Source organism: Serinus canaria, chromosome 9 (assembly GCF_022539315.1).
Source record: "Serinus canaria isolate serCan28SL12 chromosome 9, serCan2020, whole genome shotgun sequence".
NCBI lineage: Eukaryota > Metazoa > Chordata > Aves > Passeriformes > Fringillidae > Serinus > Serinus canaria.
In genome coordinates this window covers 9939337-9954686 of record NC_066323.1, presented here as the reverse complement: position 1 = coordinate 9954686, position 15350 = coordinate 9939337, and the positions used below count along the sequence as shown (strand labels likewise).

The 15350-nt window shown below is 47.3% G+C and overlaps 1 protein-coding gene across 6 annotated transcripts in view; it reads right to left on the bottom strand.

Moving 5' to 3' along the window:
- Positions 1–15350, bottom strand: part of LPP (LIM domain containing preferred translocation partner in lipoma) — a 333154-nt gene that overhangs the window by 290844 nt on the left and 26960 nt on the right. The gene's annotated exons all lie outside the window — the stretch shown is intronic.

Here is a 15350-nt window from a genome sequence, read left to right as displayed (position 1 = left end):
GTAGTGGGGAAAGTGAACTTCCCTACATTACAGAAGAGAGGGAAATGCACAGCTCCTGGCCTCAATGAAGGGAGCACAGAGTGACTTTAACCATGGAGACCACTTAGGGTGGCCAGAACAGCAAGCAACTGCCTGGACACAGGGAAAACAGGAAGGGGAACCACCTTAAATCCAGAATGAAGTGAAAGGGTTGTTCTAACATCCATCTCCGACACATAGATACAACACTTTGGCTTCCTCCCTCTTTGGGAGCTGTCCTCACAGTCACAGAAGTTTCTGAAGAGATGCTGCTTTCTCTCCTACAGCACATATCAGTATTTTAAGCACTCCCCACCAAGTCCAGCTTTACCCTTTCCCTTCAGACATGCTCTGCCCCTTTCCTAAAAGGAGAACAGATGGGGAGCACACTAGAGGTGACACACTGCTTGTGTGAGAGCAGCAACAAGCCCTGCTGTAACACCCAGGTGTGGAAGAGGGAAGAGAAAGCTTTGCCACTGATCCAGCATTTTCTCTGCTCTGCATGCCAACACGAGTGGGCAATTAGCGCAGTTACAGATCTCACACCATTTGGCTCCGCTTTCTCCTGGGAAACATGAGATGGGGTGGATGTAAACACCTTCCCAAAGAAGCAATGGCAGTTGGCCACACTGAAGGAGGAGGGGTGACACAGAACCACGGCAAAGCAAAACCCAGTCTCTGTATTCCCCATTGTCCCAGCAGGCTGCACAGACAGGCCTTGAGCACAAACCCAGGTTCTGCCGAAGAGCATCAGCCACCCCCCTCCAGCACTGCCTGTTCCCCTGACCACAAGCTCCTCCACGAGGGCTTCTCACTGCCCAAGGGGCCCATGACCACTGCCAGTGTCACGCTGCCCACCCAGAAAGGCAACACTGAAATCCATTCCTGTTTTCCATGAGCTAAGCAAAACAGCTTAAATATTACCCAGCAGTGCCAGCCCTTGTGATGGGTAAATGCTTCTGCGATCAGGGGCACATCTTTATTTAAATGGCATCTGTATGGCAGGTGCCATCAGCCCTGCCACCCAATCCATTTGTGTCAAACCCTTACGCAACCGGTGCAAACAAGCCCTGTCACTCACCCAGCCTGCTCACACAAAAGGATCGTGTGCCAAGCACGCTGACCCCTCTATTAAAATCACCCTCATCCAGCTTTTTATAGAAAACAGCTGATCTCCTAAGGCCTCTCTGCCCCATAACATGAATTGCAGAACTTTCAGGACCAGCCACACAGCTTGGGATCCGCCCGCCCAGGTAGGCAGCGGCTTCAGAACGCAAAAGGCTCACAGAAAATACACCCAATGCAAATCACTTTATTTCTGGAAGAACAGAACTTTTTCCCCCTCCATGTTTTAGCTTACTCCACCTTCCAAAATAGCCTGAACTTAGTCAAGAAAGGCATGTTCATTTTGGAATGAAGCTGCATGCACACAAAGCGCTCACACACGAGCTGTGGCAGAACAACTTGTTCCTCAATAGCTATTCTGAACCACGTCTCAGTAACAGATCCAGAGTACATCTCTGTAAATGAGACATGTTGATCTGACAACCTGGTTGAAGTGGTGGGTAGAAACTTAAAACTTTTACAAAAGCATGAGCTCTCACTGACAACTCCCTTGAAGTAAGGGCGCATCAATCCAAGAAAAAAAAAACCAGACATCATTCACTTCTTTTCGACAGACCTGCTTTGCATCTTCAAGTGTTCAAAAGTTATCAGTCCAGCCCCAGTAAGACCAACTTACCAGTAAGTTGGTAAGACCAGCTTAAAAACCAATACAATCAAAATTACTGTGCTGAAAGTTCACCTCCCGTTTGGGAAAAGAAATTCCTTTTTCCAAAACATTCCTACATGACCACATGGCCCAGAACCCTAAGTTTATTTCAAATGAAAGACAAGATATTAAAGGAAAATGCAGATTTAAGGAAGCAGAGGCTGGCAAGGACTTGATTTATAGCAGAGCTTACAACAAGACCACAATCAATAGAAATCACTGAACATATTGAACATTAAAGCTAAGACACTGAATATCTCAAAACTCAATTTTGCTTATTATTATTTGTGATTGCAAGGTCTCAGATCAAAAAGTGGTTCAGAAGAACGACCTTTATCCTCACTGCTTTTACACAGCTTAAACACTACTTTTCTGAATGAGAAATTTTTCAGAAATAATGTGGTAGTATTTTTTTTTCTGATTTTGTTTCCCCCATTCAAAATTTCACTCAGCACTGCAAGTACTAGTTAATGCAATGCCTTTCCACATGCTCTGTTTCACTATCAGGCTCTCAGTATTCAGGACTCCAGCATAGTGAGAAAATCTTTGGGATGCATCATTTAAACAAAATAAACTGCAGAATTTTTTCCCCTAAAAGGTTTCACAGGCTTAGGGTTTTATACAACAGCTTGTTTTCACAAACCATATATTCAGGATCCGGTTGAAATCGGTGTCTTGTTTCAGCCACCCTGCCTAAAACATGCACTTACTTCCTTTACAGCAACGTGAATTTGTTCACTGTGGCCAACTGATACCACATCCCTATTAGATGCATATGCATATATATATATATTTACAGGCATGTGCTGTCTCATCTAAGCTGGCCACGACCAACACAAGGCTCATTCAGCCAGGAGGAGGGTTCCTAAAGCCTTATCTGCACCCGGAGTGGTTTAGTGTTACTGGCCTGAAAGGAAACAGAGAGACATCCTGTTTATAGGCTGTAGAGCCCGATGGATAAACAAGTGCACCTCAGTTGGAGGCACAGAGGGGCAGGGGGAGGGGAACAAAAGGGCAGAAAGCGAGGCTTAGCGGCCGTGAGGACCGAAATGCCAGCCGGGCCGGCTGCCTGGGGGCTGCAGAATGTACAGAATGTGCCGCCCCGCCGGGGCTGCCGACCCGCGGCGCCCGAGCCTGCTCGTCTTTCAGCCCAGCGCTGGGCCGCTTCCTGGCACCCCGAGAGGCGACACCGGAGATGTTCTTCCACACCCTCCTCTCTGCTCTCCCAACGCACGCCCACACCACCGAGGCTTTCTGTGCATTTTGTGTTTCATCTGCCAGCTGGGCACGCTCGGGGTTTTTGCAATGCCACAGTGGGAAGGGTGGTGAGCAGGGTCAGTTGTGCCTCTCTGCTGGCCATCCGGGGAAGCCAGTAGCCTTCTCTTGGCATCTGCTGCTGGCCACCAGCAGAGGTGGACCCTGGGCTGGATGGACAACCCAAGGTCACTGCTGTAAGCCCCATCTCCAGCTACAGCAGGGAGAGACAGTCCCAAGATATGTTCCTCCCATTCCTCTTGAGTCAGGAAAACACTGGAAGTCCATCACCAGGTTAGAAGGAGATACCAGACTTATTCTCATTTTAATTATCACTTGTATTCATTGGTCCGGCATGAGGGAGTGGGTCAGGGACAGAACTATGGGATGGATGCAAGAAACAGGAGATCTATAGAAAAACCCTACAAACAGCCCTATGCTTCTGACATTGTTCTGTCCATCCTTAAAGTGATAGAAAAATGTAAATATCTACTTTGGTCCAGACCCAAGAGCCCCTTGTGCCTCTAGCAGGCGTGAACCCACAATACTCCTCTCCTGGACTGCCCTTGATGAGGAGGCAGAAGCCCTCTGGCTGCTCAACACCTGCCAAGGTACCAATGTTGTGACCATGGTGACTCACTAGGCCAGTTCCATGGAGCTCCAGGCTAGCTCCACCCTCTGCAGCAAACTTCCAAATAACACCTGAACTCCACAGACACCTGGCCATTGTTGACCAACACCTTAACAGACAAAAGGCAAACTGGGAAGTGGGGAGGGAACATGGAACACCTTATTTATAAGGAGCCTAACAGGGATGTTTCCTACCTGGCCAATCTTCGCGTGAAGCATCTAATCCCACTTTCCACACCTTTGCTGCTCCACTGATCATTTTTCCCCCTTCACTAGAGAACATGGGGAATTAACCCACATCCATTCTCACCCAGCACAGAAGGAAAAGTTTTGGCACCCCTGTTTCCAGTTACAGACAAGCATCTCATGCCAGCTCACAGAGGAGGATTTGAACAGAGCACTGACACCTCACAGGGCAACCCAAAACTAGAGACCCAGGTCAAGGCTCAGGTGTGACTTCTCACAGCTGTTTCATTTTTTGTTTTTACTGCTTCATTTTCTCCGCAGGTCCAGAAACCCTCTACAGTGGAGGGCCAAACCTCAATATGTTCCCCAGCCCTACTAGTCTGAAAGGCTCCATCCAAACCCTGTCCAAAGTATGAGTAAGAGAATTATCCCTGTGTGTACAAGCAGAGCTTGCTGGTGAGTGATGCCAGCGCTCACACTCTGAGCACTTCCATCACAACATGGCTGGCACAGCCAGTGCTTCACAAGCACCACAAAAACACCACAGTCTGCGAGGACACACAAGAACAGGACTTGCTCACACTCTGACACAAAATGAGGATGAGGCAGTGCTGCCAGGCCCTCGGCTGATGTACTGAGGCCTGGGGAACCTGAGAGCTGCTCCCAAAAGAAAGCCCTGAGCACGTAATTTCTCACTTGTTTCCCATCCTACTCTTTGTCTCCTGCAACAGAGACACTTCTGACTCATACCAGGCTTCCGCAGGGCCTGACACAACAGGTCAGCAGACTCTCCTTGAAATCAAACAATAGCAAGCACAAGGTGACTGTGCCTTGGCCAAGAAGAACCCAGACTCAAGAAAATCCTCAGAGGTACAACTCCAAAGTAAATAAATGTTGATTAACTCCTTTTCTCATCAGCTCTGTGTAGTTCTGATGCCTTTATTTTGCCTTCCTTCCAGCTGGAAAAAAAAGTTCATTGAGAATGAAAGCTAGTGACTCGCAGTGAGCAGTGACAGATGCTGCCTGCCTGCATGTGTGAAAAAACTCTGACAGGCAGAAATAACACACCTCACATGTCTTGTGGTGGCAGTGAAGCAATAAATATTCTAATAGACTACTAAGGCTCATAGTAATAATGTTGAGCTCCCTTTACAGAAGCCACTCCCCATGCCAGATGACATCTGCCATGGTATAGATGTTCCTGGAACAGGGAGATATTTTTAAATCCCTCAATGTGGCACAAAACTGTGAGTGTATCAGCCAAAATACCAGCCATCACAGCGTTTAAATATAGCTTTGCACATACCATCTATAGATGGGAACACAGACAGATACATGGTATCTAGCAGCATTACAAACAGACATTCTTCTGCTGGTCTTGAGGACTTGAGAAGAAACTTCCCAGCCAGCAGCTCCGCCTGTGTCATCGCACCCTGTGCAGTTCTCCATCAGCTTCTCCCTAGGGTCTCCCCAGAGCACCCCTCTGTACACACACCTTCCAAACCAGAACACACGGGCCCCAAAACTTCCTCTGTGCTGTGACAGGTCCTGAGGAGGAGTTAGAAAATTTTCAAGGCAGTCCAGTTCACTCAGGGACACCTCTGACACGTACAAACTCTAGGCATGGTTCCTATCAGAGGCAGGAACACAGAGGTGCTAGAGGGAAAAGAATTTGCAAGCTCCAAACTAGCAATAGCTCCCCATGGAACACCTGTAATTGCTTCCCAGGAACTCTGCTGGCACCCTAGCTACTGTAGGGGAAAAGAAAAATAAAAATTGTTTTTAAAAGTGGCTTCAGGTCCTACAATACATTCTCTCACGAGTATGAAATGTGCATCAGCACTTCAAAAAGAGCACCGCAGCTGCCAGACCCAGGGTGATGTTTAAGCTCTTGATACAGTTATCTGCCTAATAATAACCCCAAAGAGCACTCCTTGCCTGGCTGCCTGCCAGACCACATGCAGACTCTCTGCCCTTTCTGCCTTTTTTTAAGTTTTTTAACTTTGTCAGACATGGAAACGTTGACTCTAAGAAATTCAGCCTCTTCTGTGAAACAGATTAGCTGAGGCTTCTTCATTGTTGTGGAAAGCATGACTTGGGTGCCGGGGAGGGGAGACAAAGGGGAAAACTCATGTATTTTGCCTTCACGTGTGCTTTATTTTCTTCTCTGGCAGGAAACAGTGAGAAAGACTCTGACCCAGCTGTCGTCAGCTGCATTGGAAGTGATTGTATCAGCTCCACCTGCTTAATGTGGGTATTATTCAGGACTACAAGGACAATGATTTGAGGCAAATCAGCAGTGACTGGTGTGTTCTCGAGGGACAAATGCTACACCGGTGCATGACACAAGTGATCCACAACAGTGGAACAACAGCGACAAGGTTGGGAGGAGGAAGCAAAGTGGGAGAGAGAGATAAACATCTCCACCTGTTTTTCTAGGGAAAAAGATATAACAAGGGGAGCACAGCTTGTTCAAACATTTCAGAGTTTGCACAACATTTTTTCCAGCACTCAGAAGCAGCAAATGAACTGCATCAAGAGATCCAGCAGCTATAGTTCAGAGAGGAACATCGTGTCCATATCAACCTTTCAAAGCCTTATAAAATGCAAGAAGCTCAACATGGTTTCTTTATACTCAGAGAATAACAGCCTTGACAAAACAGGCTGAGGTGCCACACTTTGCCATTCAGACCTGCTATGGATCTGGCCCTGTGCATCACTGACCTTAGGTGTGGTGTAGGTCCTTCAGATCACTCCTCACAGCTAGCTACCTGTCAAAGTAACAAGGGAGCCTCTAACAAGCACGTGGACAACAGCACAGGCTGAAGCAACTGCTGCTGAAGCACAAGAGAGGCACTTCAATGGTGTTTTTAGAAGGAAAAGATAAAAAGAAAAAGGGAAAAAGCATACCTTTGCAAGTTCCAGCACATGAAGAAAGCCCCAGGTCACTGCTGTAGCTAATGAGAAGGGCGACAGTGGTGCTCAGCAAGACTGTTCAAAACATCCTCATGACTTTTTTTTTTTTTTTTTTAATCAAGCAAAATACACACAAACAGCATCATGTCCACAGCCAGCTGCTGCTTTGACATCCATACAGCCAGCAAGACCCTGTGAAGTTTTAATAGGCAGGTCAAGCCCACAAAGACTTTGTTACCACCCTCTCCTGCCTTCACAATGTACCCCATTCCCCAGTGGTTTTACTCTGAGAACTTCACAAGCTTTCACCAGAATTGCTGCTCAGAGAGCAGCCTGCTCACAGACAAAGCACACACAGCTCCAGCAGGAGAGAAGAAGCCCTTTAGCTTATTCTGCATCATATTCCTCCAGGATCCGGGTAAATAACAACATCTCACAAAAACTAATTGCATCAGGCATGGGACCCTCATGACCCAAATGGGTGAGTTTTCATAAGAATTTACCACTTTTACATCCACACAGTCAGAGAAGTGGAAGCAAGCCAGGAAAGAAGGGCGGCATCGCCCTTTGCAAACACCTAACGAGTCCAACTGAAAACACGAAGCCCAGCACCTTTGGAGACATCCCCCTGCACACCCTGCCAGGGCAGGCGGCTGGAGATGAAAAAGACCCACCAGGAAAGTTCTTCCGTAGGAGCTGATATTTCAGCTACTAAAGAAGTTTCTGTTTAAACAGATATTAATTGCATATGCTCAGGAATTTCTCAGCTTTACCACTTAAAAAACACCCAAAGCCACTTTGAGGCTCTTCCTTTTTTTCTCTCCCACCTTTATTTGCTCTGTAAACACATTTGTGTGCACTCTGGATCCTGTAATATTCTGCTGCATTGACAGCACCTCCCAAACAGAGCAGCAGCAACCTACACATCTCACCAGGGACTGCTGAATGTTCTGTGTCCTGCCCCTGCCATCACAGCACACCACAATGCAGAACCCCACAGAGCCCAGCTCCTGGCAGGACCTTCTCCCAGCACAGGATGAAGATGTCGTTGGTGCCATTTGTACCAACAGACTGCACTATCAGGAGCAATGCTCACAACCTCAGCCCGCTCCCTCACAGGCTCAAACTCTCCCCACGAAACCCTACCTGCGAGCACTGGGGTTGTTTATTAAAGTGCTGTTGCAAGTTTACCCACAGATCAAGGCCTTGATTGTGGCAGGTGGAAGATGTGAAATAACTGCAAATACTTCATAGCCTTTTGAAGAGGTCGCTGAGGTCAGCCCATTGATACTTCGCATCCCATGCCAGGCAAGAGCAGCAGACAGCCTCCTGTGCACAAATAGGATCATGGCCAACTGCTATGGCAGGGCTGCCCAGAAAGCTGCTCATGAAGACACCAGGAAGAAGGGCAGAACAAATGGAATCACAAAACTTGGATCAATTCTTTGTCTTACCATATACGTACCTACAAATAAATGTTTATATACACCTGGCAACACCTGCGCAGCTTTGGGCAAGCTTTGACTCTTCCTGGTCAGTAAAGAGACAGCAAACTCAGTGCTCTAAACACACCTGGAGGCAAGATAAGACCCAGCAGAGCTCCATCTCCACCCCATCACTGCACACAGCAGGAAACTTCAGCAAGGCCACACCAGTGAAACGCCTCTCGAGCCCAAGGGAGCAATCTGTGGCACCAGCCCAGAGGAGCTCCTGGCAGATAGCCCACAATACTTTCTATTATGTCCTTTAATATTGCCTTACATCTCGCACATCTGCTGGCCTCCCTCCCCAAGGGGAAGGCTGGGAGTGACTCCTCTTGTCAAACAGGTCTGCCCCATGCCTCGAGCAACACGAAATCTCCCGAGAGCAGCCAGAATCTCTCTCCCCTCTGAAATCAGGTCACCTCCACCACGCTCAACCTCAGCCCACCTAGAAAGTAAAGTTTGAACCAAAACTCAGACCCCCTTGGCTGGGCTGGCCATGCCACCACCACTAAGCCAAGCGAAGCAGCCTCTGCAGCACCTCACAGAAAGGGGTAGGAGAGGGAAGTCATTTTTGACAATGAAAATGTAATGGAACATTTTGTATCGATCCGCTGTGGGATGAGTCATGTTTAGAGTGACTTGCCTCCTCTTCCCCTCACTTCCCCACTCCCAAATTATGGACTGCAAGAAATGAGCAGAGATGATGGGCAATTTCAGATGTTCTGAACTCAGGTTTCTCTCCTGCTGGAACAGCATGCCTCAACAGCAGATGGACTGAGCTCCAGAGATGTCCTACATGTTCCCACACCTTATACTGGCTACAACAGAATTGTGTCTAACTAATGGGCAATTAGGAAAGAACTAGAAGGATGGGGGACTACTTTGTGGAAGAAATGAGGAGTCAGAAGGAAGATCTGAACAGGATCAACAGTAAAAGGAGACACAAAAGGAGATGGGGATCAGACACAAGCCCCAGAAACAGATAAGCAAGCTGGAGGTAGATTTCTACATATGCACACACACACCCTAATCTCTGATTTGCTGTCTGAGTCTTTAGGGGACTAACTAACTTTGAGGGTATAAAGCAGAAGATGACAAGCTGCTTATGCACTTGGCTATTAATGTTTGGCAGTGGGACACAGACAGGATGTGACCACCCAGCACCCCACCACATGGGGCATTCAAGCCTGACCAAGAAATCTTCCAGCGCTGGACTCCAGCCAGGACCAGTACTCTCCATTCAGAGAAGAAACTGGTACTTCAAACCCTGGGAGATGACTAATTGCAGTAGCTGAGTTATGGCATAGCTTTTAACACACAACGAAGAGACATTAAGGTCATCTTGACTCTCATCTACACCATCCCCTCCCACAGCAGACTTGCTGCTCTTTTTTTCCTCCTACTCCTTTTCTCACTTTCTTCCCTCCCCTTCAACATTCTTTCCTTTCAGGTCTTCTCACCTCCCTCCATACCTCCCTTACCTTCCTCTCGATCCACTCCTCCAGCACTTGAAAAATCCTTCACCCACAACTCCCACAGCAAAAGCCTTTCTCTTCCAGGAACCTGCTTTATCTGGAGTTTGATCTCCAGCAATTACCTGTGCTAACCCTTCCACAGACCTCAAGTGTACATTTGTCTGCCTTGCTTTGCAGAATCTTTAGGACAAGGATTGTCATCTTCCCCACTTGTAAAGCACAGGATACATTTATGGGGCTAGTAAGTGATAAATAAGCCACCTCAGCATTTCAGGGTAGCTCAGCGTGGCTTCCCTTGGTGTTTGCCTTCCCACCACTGCAAACTAATCTACCTGTAAGACTTTTTCTTCCTTATCTCTGTTACGAGATTATCACTTGAATTTATCTGCATTTTTCAAAAAAAGTTGAGACAGGGAGGTGGGGAAACAAAGGGCCTTTACCAGCCCAGTTCAACCTCAGCTCAAACCCTGAGAGGTAGAGGAGCTTGAGGGAGCATCACAGGGAGAGACCACAGCCAGAAGTGACTCACTGGGATTATTTCAAACCCCATATCTCACTTCTACCCAGTCTTCAGTAGGTTTTTGGACAAGCAGACATGGCTGTTTGCTCAGGGAGCAGTAATCAAATCTACATCCAATTCCCGCAGCTGAGCATGTATCTGCCTTTGGAAGGAAGCTGGAGAAGAGACGAGTAGACTATTGAAATGGAAAACCAGGGTAAGGAAATAGAAATTACAAAGAAAAGATTACCCACAACACACAAGGCATCCAGAGGTGATAAGAGGCAGCCTGAGCTTCAGTGAATAAAAACATAAAAACATTAAAACAGGGAAAACAAAACCCCCCACCCCTGTCAGAGCCCCTGCATGGAACTGGGCTGGTTGGCTGGCAACCACAGCCATGCAGGATGAGGGATTTGCATAACAGGTGGAGCACTTCTCAGGAATCAAGGTCATTCCTCAGGAATCACTTCTCAGGAATCAAGGTGCTCATTCAATTAAAATAAGAGGGCAAAAGTACTTGCTAGACAGCTCACTGAGTTGAGATAAAAAAACAGCTTTTAGCATCATGAGAACCTAGGTTGTCTGGGGTTTTTGCTCTCTGTCTCCTTGCACTCCTCCACCACATGGATCTCACCCCATCTCCCTGCACACACCAGCTCCTCAACTACATGAGGACACTGCTCCAGTCCCTGCAGCACACCCATCCCCAGTGCCTCCCAGCCTTCAGAAATACTTCAGTGGGAACATGCTCAAAAGCCACATCCTTCTCCGTCCCTGCAGCTCTAGCAGCCTCTTCAAGGTTATCTGATGCAGCCTTCTGATGCAGACCCTCACACATCTTGGGGGAGAATTAGCTGATAACTAACAAAGCACTGCAGGAACCACGTGTGTCAGGAAGCCCATGTGATAACAGCAGTGTGCCGTGAGAAACCTCATCCAGAACCGCAGGAAAAATTACAATTTTTGTTACTGTTTTCATCTGAACTCACCAGCTACCCTCAAGACTACACAGCACAGGAATGCCTCCAAGTAAACAACAGCAGGGCCATTTAAATCCCCCGTGATTAGACATGGTCACCAAATCAGCGACAAGCAAGACACAATGAAGATTAAGAACAAAAGTCAAACAATCACCTAGAAAATAACAGGAGACCATGTAAAACCACCAAGCCAACAAGCACCCATTCCTTCACCCAGAATGCACACAGCAGTATTTCACCCAAGAGGGATGGAAGAACTGGTGCTTAATGCTGACCCTGGAAACTTGCCCAGAAGTTTTTTACACCACTCAGCACCCTGTGCATAAAAGGGCAGCAGTGGTGACACTCCTGGTGAACTCCTGCTGGCCAAGCTGTTTGGCAGGTATCGTTTAAAAAGCTGGGTTGGGAAAATATTGCCTTTTTATAGCTTATCTCAGTGCAGACAGCTGCCTCACACCTCTAGAAATAGCAGGATTTAACAGCCATGTTTGCAGGGACAGATTTTAAAGGTTCCATCTTCTAAGAAACAACCTACACATTCAGAAACAGGAGGCCAGATTTGTTTTGATACTGGAACCCCCTTCCATATGCTAAGCATACCCACGGATTTGCAAAAACCCTGCTCTGAAAATGGGATGTTCATTCAGCAACAGGCGAACAGTAACTGGCGTTTGCCTTCCTATAGAGTCTGTTCCCAGCACAACCAGCAGCAAAGTAGCAACAGGATTAGGCTGATATTGCCTTTTGCTGAAAATTGTTGGCATTACAGAAGTAAAATAGTGGTGGAGGAGAGCATTAAACACTGGAAAAACAAGACTAATAACTTAAATACAAATACCCCACAGGCTAAGCCAATCAGCACCTCTGTGTTGTTCCTTTTAAAATGGAGCAAGTCAGGATCAGATCCCAAAGCATTGTTTTGATTTGTCTGAGGTGATAAGGACTGAGCCAAGAGATTCATTCTTGGGTCAGTCCCACAGCTGCAAACCCCAATCCCAGGAGTCTGGAGGAACTTCTTCAGCCTCCTCAACTCTGTCACGCTGGTGAGTGCAATAGGGTTAGTATGATTTTCCTACCTTTTCAAAATAACGAGCTTTCTTAGATAAAAAGCACCAAGTTCCCATGTATTTAACACTGGAAGTGCTGATGATAAGGATGTAAATGACTCCAAATCTAACAGGGCTCTGCAGAATTTCCACTGTACCATCTTTTACTAGTAATAGTTGGACCAGTTGACTACAGCATCTTCCTCATCAAGAAATTTTTAATTTTTTTTTTTTAACTGAAGGAAGGGTTACTAAAGACAACAACCTACTGTGAAATGACCAAAATTCCTATGCAAACAACTCATTAGCAGTGTTCAAATGCAGTTTAAATTACTAGTTGTTAAAGTGCTCCTCAATTTCATGGTAAGTTTCCAAGCAAAATTACATGCTATGTACTATTTAATTGATTGTTTTCTACTTCTTAACATCCATTTATTCCCTCCTCCTGTCCTTTTCTTAATTTCAAGGGATGATAATGACTTTTCAGGGAAGAAAGGGGAACAGCAAATGGAGTTGAAGAGGGATTTACCTGAAGAACAAGGATGTAGGAGGGAAGTGGCTGCCAAACAGGCAGCTTCACCAGAACTCGTCCCTCTGATATTTTTGCAGTAGGGGTGTGAGACAGCACAGCACAAGGATTCTTTTCCTCTCCACCACAGGCAGCCAGGCTTCTGAAACCTGATATTTCTTTAAAACATTGTCCTTCCCCACCAGAACAAGCAGTAAGCACAGTTAACTATCCCAGGACATCAGTAAAGCAACAAGAACAACTCCTTTGCTCCTCCTGGGTACGCTAGTCCTTGAACCAACGCACACACTGGAGGCAAACAAGTTGCTCTCACTTGGAGATCTCATCCCAAATGCAAATACCTAACTCACAGGAGCAAAGTCCCCCCCAAAGCTGACTGAAGAATTAAGCTGTGACTGAGACTTCCTGCTGTGTGAACCAGCTGGTACAGGAGAATGTGTATGATAAAGCTAATAACAAAAGACATTTCTTAAAAGCCTGCACTCCACTCAGATCCCAGGAAAGAGCAGCCCTACAATTAGGTGAGGTGCCATCTGGAAATTTCTAACGTAACAATACCTGTTGAGATCACGTCACACACTAGCAACACAGATCAGCTTTATGAAATACTCAATGCCTCCTGGTTTACCTTTAAGCAACTGATGCAGAAATATTTTGTGCTCAGAAATGTATGACTTTATTAGAGTAAGAGAGATGGTTTAACAGCATCACTTTGCCCGAGGCCACAAAGCACCCACCTGTCTGCAGGAGCTGAGCACAAGCCATCACATGAATACAGAGATTTGCACTTTTCCTTAATCTGCTGCACCGTGCCCTAATTTCTGTGCCTGCACACAGCAATAACACTACTTTCCTCAGCATTCAGGCACAATTTAGTACTTAAGGGATCCAAAACCTTTGCCTAAAGAAATGCAAAGTATAAGATGTGCAGAGGTTTGTAACCTTCACCCCTTCCATGCCCACATGTGCCAGTCCCGTGCTATCTGGGGCAGCTTCTCTTACCTGCCATGGGGCACATACACCCAGCCCTCAGTCCATACTGAGCTCCCTCAGAGCACTCAAATCACAGTGCTGGTGCAACCCCTCTGCCAGCTATGCAGTGCCAGCTCTGGATTGATCAGGGCAACAGCCAGGATGAAGGATGGGCTGTGAACTCAAACCTCCTTACATGGGAGCTAAAGCAAGCTCTTTGCGTTTGACACATCCTTAAAAGAGACTGAGAGAAGCTTAAGAAAGGCAGGCATGGAGCTCTCTGAACGCTCTTGAGGACCAGTGTCACGGAAGGCTTTTCAGGCTGGAGTGTTTACTAGCTGCCAGGCTAGAGGAGGGGGAAAAAAAATTTTAGACAGCTGTATTAATTTACAGGTCAGCCCTTAATGGCTCTGTTCCTGGAGCAGGAGAAAATCCTTTGTGGATCCTGGATAGCATCAGTGGTCACTGAATCTGCTCAGGTCCTGGAGAAACACCAGATGGAGAGCCCTGGCAGTCTGCAGTCCCAGCCGTGGGCATTGCCTCATCCTCCAGAGCTCCCCCAGCTCTGCCAGCACCCACCAGGAAAGGGGGACACAGGCAGCACATGGGGAGCTCATCCTGCACAGTCTGTCCAGCTCTCAAGTCACGTCCTCGCAGGGGTGAGGTGCTTCACAGAGAAGGATCAGCACGTGAACATTTCCCAGACGTGCCAGACTAGCCCTGCCCGGAGCACTGGGTTACGGCACCCAGGCACTGCTCATCCTTGTCTTCCAACAAACAGCACGTCCTGGTGAGCAGGAAAGGGAAGAAACTGCGAGGGGAACAGAACATCATCATTTCCAGTCCCACCGTGCTGTTCCCAAAACTCCAAGCTCAGCCACAGGCAGCTGGTGAAGCCTGGACGTGCCACATCCACGTGCCACCAGAAGCACGGCCATCGCGCAGGGGCACGTGTGCACAGCAGAGGCAAAGCACAGCACACAAGGAGCAACACAGACCACGGTCCCACTGCCACAACTCCACAGCTTGGCACTACCATGCACAACAGAGGATGAGTGTCTGCTGGGGGAGTCCCTGGGCCAAGGCTTCAGCTGCCGTGACAGCGCCATACATGTCCCCAGGGCCGTTTCCTGAGCCGTCACCTCCCCTGCCCGTTCAGACTGGGCACTCTTTAGGACAGCAGTTCTTCCCTTTGCACCCAGCCCAGCCAGGCCCTGACCCCAAAAGCTGCAGTAATCCAATCAGCCTTTTAAACAACAAAGATTAAAATACAGCTGAACTCTATAAACCCCCAGCATTTCTCAGCCACAGAAAAGGCTCTAGCAGTCCTCCATCTCTTTTTGTGGCCGAGTGTTTTCTATCACACATCCATCCTCATGCTAACTATCTTTCCCTGTTCAAGACAATCCAGACAGTTTTGTACCTCAAGGACCTGCTGCAAATCCACAGCTCTGAAAAAAACAGGGAGTATTAAGCCCTATTTAAAAGGGCAAATTAAAATCAACAAGAAGTTTACCTTTCCAACAAAGGTCTCAAATTTAAGATGGAGAGTATGAAGCAACAGGTCTGAAGAAGCCTAAAAATACC